Raw genomic sequence first — 6,000 nt, 5'->3', positions numbered from 1 at the left:
GAGAATCCGTACTTTTCCCCTGCATAGTATTTACCCCTGTCAAGAGATTGCTTTGCTTGCTTTGACCAGTAATTTCCAAATATGCCTCAGTTATAGAGAGACAGAGAGGGAGGAGATCGTTACGTGACTGTATTGCTGTGTGGCGTGATGGCAGGAGAGATCTCGAAAAGGCATGGTGGGGGCTGCTGAGGGCAGCAGAGAGAACACATGAATTCCGTCATTGTAAGCGGAGATTAAACAGTTCAGAGGATGAGGCTTTGCTGCAGCCACTGGATTAACAGCTTGTAGATTTCAACAATCAGTTGAGTTTGTCACCCCTGCCGAGAAACCTGGCTCTGTCAGGTGAGCGATGCCCCTGATGCTGGAAATGGTTGAAAGTCAGGGAGGGCGATTTCCCACCTGAAGATGCTGCCCCTCGGAGAAGAATCACCCACTCCTGTAGCAGCAGGCTGGGGAGGCAGCCTGTCGGCAGGAGAGATCCCGTTGATTTCTTAAAACTGTGAATTTGAATTGATTGCCCTAAGAAAAGATTGACACTATTTCCAGGATAGTGACTGAGAGGAGCTGGCTCAAGAAGCAACTGCATGCCCCACAGCATGGCCTGGAAGCGTCAGCCTTCCCTCGGGATCTCCTGAGTCCATTTATTGCCCCGCTTCCCAGGCCCCCTCCCACTGGCCTGTCCTCGGCTGGACCCCCATCCTCCTGAGCAGCCTTTCTGCGTAAAGCGCTCATCGTTTCTCACCTGTCCTATTTCCTCTCACCAGCTCCAAACAGAACACAGACTTCCCCACGAAAAAGTCTGCTGTGCTCTGCTCCCTCCCCAGGGAGAGGACACCCTCTCTGCTCCTATAGGACTCCTTGCCTTTTCCTTGTGTGATAAAGTGGAGGCGGTTGTGACACGACTTTTTAGGGTGTAGGCTCCAGAAGGCAGACAGCACGTCTGGACTTCTGCCTGAGTCCTGCAGCTTGCAGTCCAGCTGGCCAAGTACCTTGCCCATGGCTACCTCTTCAGACACTGTCCCTTCATTCTTTGCTTGCCCATCACATCCTTTCACCCACAGCAGCCAACTCCCTGTCCCCCAGTGTCCTGTGAACTTTCACCCCTCTGGATCATTCATTCGTTCCTTCATTCGTGCATTAAACATGTATTTTTTGAGGGCCTGCTCTATGCCAGACAGCTCCACATCCAAGACCCCAGCCCAGGGTAGGGGGGTGGAGGGGCTCATGAACCAGACCTGGCCAATCAGAGCATTCCATCCTCCTAGCCACAGAGATTAGTTACAGATGGGCAGGTGACACAAGGGCCACCATGGAAACCCAAATCTAAGACTCATGTGGGAGCTCTGTGGGAAGCAGCCTGTGCTTTCCTGGGGAGTTGCTTACTAACAGATATCAGCCTGGAGCTGCTGGGCCGATGAGCAGTGAGAATCAAGTCCCTCCAGGGAGAGCAGATCTGAGAGGCAGAGAACTGGAGATTTCCTGGTGACATCCATTGAGCACCTAGATCCAACCATGCCTGAACTACTCCTGGACTTCTCAGTTGTACAAGCCATTCAGTCCTCTTTTCTGCTTAAGCCAGTCTCGACTGGACTTCTACAATGTGCAACCAGTGTTCTCACTAAAATAAAGGTAACAAGTGGGCCTTTGGGAATGTGAAACCAGGTCTTTGTCCTCCTGGTTGTTCTACACTCGGGTCTAGGACATCCTTCACTTCCTTGCTGCCAGGAGCATCTCGGGCGGTGGTGAGGGGTTGTTTGCTTGTCTGTTATCATCTGTTCCTGGCCTTCAGGCCGCAGTTGGTTGGAGCCTCCTGCTTCGTCTGGAAGCAGGCCTGAGACGGGTCCCCTCTCACACCTCCCAGAGTTCACGGGTTAAGAGCACACACATATCGAGTGATGGGCTCTGGACAGCGGAAGGGAGCCGGTTCAGAGACCACAGCTCCTTTCTGTTCAGCGTAACTAATAATTAGGTATTGGTATCCCCCAGGATTAGAACATAAACGGGGTTTCTGTTCGTATCGGATATATATTTTTGTCATTACTGCTGTTGTTTTTATACTGGGTTTTATTTTAGTTGCCATTTCTCTCCTGTCCCTTGAGATCCTGCGGTCCCATCGTCGCCCCAGGGACTGAGAATGTTCCCGCACATTTAATAAGTCTGCAGTGGGTGTATTTTTAGTTGGCTTGTTTGCCTGTCTTCTCTCCCTGTTCCTCGTCTGATTGACAGCCGCTGGGTGAGAGACGCAGGAGCATAACTCTGCTCCGGGAGAGATCTCGGTACAGCGGCTGGCTTCACAGCGCCCCGCGGATTATTTCTAGCCTGCGAGGGGGCATGGAGAGTTCCTTCTCTTTTAGCTTGCCTAGATCCTTTGTTCAAATGGACTGCGAGGAGGTAAGCTGGGCGTGGTTACCATCTCGCCGTGCCTAAAGGGTGAAAGAAACAGGGAGCACGGCTGTGCCTGCCAGAGCCCTCCCAGGGTCCAGGCTGCACAGCCTGCTGGGGAGAGGCGTGTCCACGGTGTGCGTGTCTCTGGAGGGAGAGGGGCTTCTCACAGCACAGGCCTCATTGGAAGACAGCCCTTGCTCTTGCTCGGGCGCCCCAGGGCCCTTTGCTATGGCAGAGACCTTAGGGTCTGGGCAGAAAATGGATGACACATTCACGTGGCGGGGGGGGGGGGCTGTGAGGACAGTTTAGAAAAGGGACAGTTCACAGGGACATGGGCACGTTTGAGGGAACCAGTGAGGGACGTGAAGCACCTCCGGATTAGTAACAGAAGAAACTGTCACCACGTTAGCCCCGACCCGAGACATGAAGCACTTACCACACCCTGGGAAGGCGAGAGGTGCGAAAAGGGCTGCCCGACAGCAGCTGTGGTTTCAGTACAGGAACAGAGAGGTGCCAGCCCAAGGCTGGGCTGCGAGAGAGCGGAGGGAATGAAGACCCTGACGGCTCCCTCCTCCCACCCTCTGATCTCCCATCGGATCCTCCTTTTGGCTCCAGTGAGGAGCCTCATGGAGGCAGTCCATGCATGCCAGCCTCCTGGGGGCACTAAGCAAGCCAGAGAAGGATGGAGAGTGGGCCCAGAAGGAAAAGCAGACAATATCCATCTCTCTAGTGCTTTCTCCGTATTTCAGACAGGGATCTCTGGGAAACAGAGATCCACTCATGGTCACTTCAAGGAGAAGCTGGGACGAGACTGGAATCTCAAAGGTTGGGATGCAGGGGATGTGGAGTTTATGAAGATCCCTCATAGAGCTCCCCAAGGAGACTGTGTGCAGATGCCACAGGGGGTGGCAGGAGGAACAGATGATCTCCCAGGGCCCTCCCCACCCCAAGCTTGACTTTCAGCCTTGTGGGGAAGAGGCGATGCTGTCTGGGTTAGTACAGAGTCTGACATAGCTGGACTTTGCACTATTTGTGATGCTTACTGACTCCCTCTCAAAGTAAAAAGTAACGCACGCTCATTTCAACAGCCAACAGCACAGAGACCTGCAAAGGGAAAGTCACTTCCTTCCTCCGTCCCCAAACCCGTCCCTCCAAACCTAGGAAACAAACATTGGCAGTTTGGTGTACATCCTTCCTTTTCTCTCTGCTCACTCAAACATATTTAAATGTTTATAAAATCTTCTAAATATTATTTTTTATTCAAAAATGTGATCACACAATGTGTATAATCCCGCAATTTTTTTCCACTAAAAGTGAAATGGATATCTTTCTAGGTTGATCAACATATATAGCTCCAACTCATCCTTTTTAATCACTTCCTAATAGTTCATAATATCCATATATAAAGATTTTGCTAAAAAATCACGCTTCTCTTTCAATGAGCCAACACAGAGTTCTTGATGATCCACGGGGTCAAATTGCCATAAATAAGACTCATTTTTGGTCTCCAGGTACTTCCAGTCCTGTTAGGGCTGTAGGATGTGATCGTGGGACAGGAGAACTCATAGTTCAACAGCCCACATATGGCACATGGTGGCCTAGACTCTGGATGTTTTGGGGGAAGTTGTGTGGGCTGAGAAGTCCTAGGAGGCCTCATGCAGGTACAGGAGGGGTGACCTGAGTTGGAACTTGAAAGAAGGGGAGAGTTTCTATTGCTACGGAAGCATGAGCAGCAACCCTAAGTGAATAAGGAAGATTATGAGGCGGAGGTTCTGCTGGGCCCATGCTGCAGTGAGGGAGCAGTCATTTGTAAGTGACACTGTCTGGTTGCAAAGAGAGAGGAGTTACGTCACGCCAAGTTCTTGAAATCGGTTGGTTTTCCCCAAGTAGGTTAATTATCCCTCTTGCCCGTAATTCTTCACACTCTTGATTTGTGTAACAAACTATTTTCATTGAAAGCTCATATGTCAACTCAAGTCTTGTCTGTATCCAAATGATCACAAGTTTGAAATCAGGCGTGTTTCTGTTAATGAGGTGTGACAGGATGTGCATGAGACAGAGAATACCATTGGGCCCCCCGGGTCTGTATCAAATCACAAGGGCATCTCGGCACAGGCTGCACGCAGTCCCCTGTGCAGGAAAGAGTTTTCTTCTGGGTGGTGGGGAGAGCAGCTCTGAAGAGCAGTGGGTTCCTCTGCCTTGTCCTGGCTTCCCTCCTGCTCTCCCCTTACCTTGGCCTCTACTCTTCTTCTGCCTCCTCTCTAGTGTCTCTGAGGGCATTCCCTCTGCTTCCAGGTGGGCAATCATTCCCTCTGGCTCCCCAGTTGTAACCCTTTCCCAGCAGTCTGGGAGATTCTTCTCCATACTTTCTCTTAATTTTCTGACCTCCTCATGGGGACCCCACCTCTTAAAGTCCTTGTCTAGGGCAGCAACACCTTGATCCAGCCTCAATTTACTTCCCAAGGTCTTCAACTTGAGGACGCATTTTCTCTTTGTACTCCCGGCCCCCAGCTCAGAACTCCTAGAACACTCCAGAATTCCTCACCTCCTTACATCTCTGTTGCTGTATGTAGTTCTTGACTCTTCCAAGGTTTGGGGGCATAAAAATTCACCACCCATCTCCAGTGCCAAGTTACACGTTATGAACTCTTCATTCAGGAGACTGGAGGAATCATTACAAACCCCGGGGAGGAATGAGAGAGACACAGAACTTGATGCAATTCCCTTTAAATGGGAAAACCTCCCCGTTATGAACCATGTGGGGGAGGCAGATTCTCGCCTTAAAGAGGTGGTGCCGGGAATTGCTTTTCCTCTCACAGCACTCTGAGCTGCTGAAATATCTCCCCTCATTATTGGGAACCTATATAAAAGCCGGTAAACTTTTATTGCAGACATATTACAGCTTTTCTTTAAAACGCTCCCTCCCCCCTACACTTGGCGGCACTGAGGGGTGGCTTTCACAGGCAATTTGCAGCTGCCATTCAGGCCCTCTTTGAGCAGGGAGGGCTGTGGGGAATAACTCTGGGAGCCCCCAAGCCCTCAGACAGTCTCCTCTGCTCCAGGCTCTCTCCTCTCAGAGTTCCCACTTTTGCTGAGCCTTGCTTTGTCCAGGGCACTGCATGAAGGTCACAGGGCCACCTGCATGTAAGGAAGAGAGAGGGTCATCAGGCTGGGAGAGTGGGCCCAGTGATTCCCAATTTGGGGAGCTGCACAGATAGCCTCTAGAGAGAGCTGGAGACGGGCCAGAGTGGCCTCAGTTGAAATAGGGATGTGCTGGAGAAGAGAGGTCCCGCTCCCTGGACTTGGGTCTCCCAGGAACAAGCCCTCCGCCCCGCTAAGTGACTGAGGCAGTAACATGCGAAGGCAGTCGGACGTGGGGGTGGGGGGAACACAGGCTCTGATACTAAACTGTTCTCTATTTTCATCTTGGTTTCCCCACTCATTAGCTGCATGTCCTCGGGCAAGGGACTTCATTTCTCTGCTCCTCAGACCTCTCCTGGTTTAGGAGAAGTAACATTCCGTTGGAGGGGAGTGGTGAGGATGAACACAGAGGCAGATCTCCCAGGGCTGGTCCTAGCCTAAAGGAGATGCCTAACTGATGTGGAGCTTCTGCTT

General features: G+C 51.3%; 1 long non-coding RNA gene across 1 annotated transcript in view; it reads left to right on the top strand.

Annotated features, from left to right (window-relative positions):
* Positions 1 to 2,241: 2,241 nt before the first annotated feature.
* The window catches only part of LOC123278446 (uncharacterized), a 57,756-nt gene continuing 53,997 nt past the window's right edge, over positions 2,242 to 6,000 (top strand). The window contains exon 1 of the long non-coding RNA XR_011493947.1: positions 2,242 to 2,391. This is a non-coding gene — a long non-coding RNA (uncharacterized lncRNA). The remainder of the gene's footprint in view (positions 2,392 to 6,000) is intronic.

The sequence above is a fragment of the Equus asinus genome, chromosome 2 (genome assembly GCF_041296235.1).
Source record: "Equus asinus isolate D_3611 breed Donkey chromosome 2, EquAss-T2T_v2, whole genome shotgun sequence".
Classification (NCBI taxonomy): Eukaryota; Metazoa; Chordata; class Mammalia; order Perissodactyla; family Equidae; genus Equus; species Equus asinus.
Note: the sequence above shows the minus strand (reverse complement) of the source record. Positions and strands in the feature narration are given on the sequence as shown.